This window comes from Plectropomus leopardus, unplaced genomic scaffold (assembly GCF_008729295.1).
Source record: "Plectropomus leopardus isolate mb unplaced genomic scaffold, YSFRI_Pleo_2.0 unplaced_scaffold67785, whole genome shotgun sequence".
In the NCBI taxonomy this organism is placed as follows: Eukaryota; Metazoa; Chordata; class Actinopteri; order Perciformes; family Serranidae; genus Plectropomus; species Plectropomus leopardus.
The window spans coordinates 1-403 of NW_024674594.1; the positions used below are offsets into that span (position 1 = coordinate 1).

The window sequence follows — 403 nt, forward strand, 5'->3', positions numbered from 1 at the left end:
GAGAACGCGGTGCGTTTCCGATTGATGGCAAAGCGACCCTCAGACAGGCGTAGCCCCGGGAGGAACCCGGGGCCGCAAGGTGCGTTCGAAGTGTCGATGATCAATGTGTCCTGCAATTCACATTAGTTCTCGCAGCTAGCTGCGTTCTTCATCGACGCACGAGCCGAGTGATCCACCGCTAAGAGTTGTCACGTTTTTTTCGATTGTTGGGAAAAGGCCAGGGTTCTCAGACACAGGTTTGTTGTTGCAAGTTTGACTCTGACCTCCGGGCGCTCCGCACCATTCCGGCCCCACCACCACCACCACCACCACCCCGGAGACGAGGTGGGAGGGGTGGGAGGGGCAAGAACGCTACAGGAGACATTGAACCCCCCGGCCCCCCTCCGGCGGAGAGGGGCGAGTT

General features: G+C 59.8%; 1 non-coding gene across 1 annotated transcript; it reads right to left on the reverse strand.

Moving 5' to 3' along the window:
- Positions 1–33: 33 nt before the first annotated feature.
- Positions 34–187, reverse strand: LOC121939943. Its single transcript, XR_006105548.1, has one exon. It is a non-coding gene; the product is annotated as a 5.8S ribosomal RNA (ribosomal RNA).
- Positions 188–403: the final 216 nt, after the last annotated feature.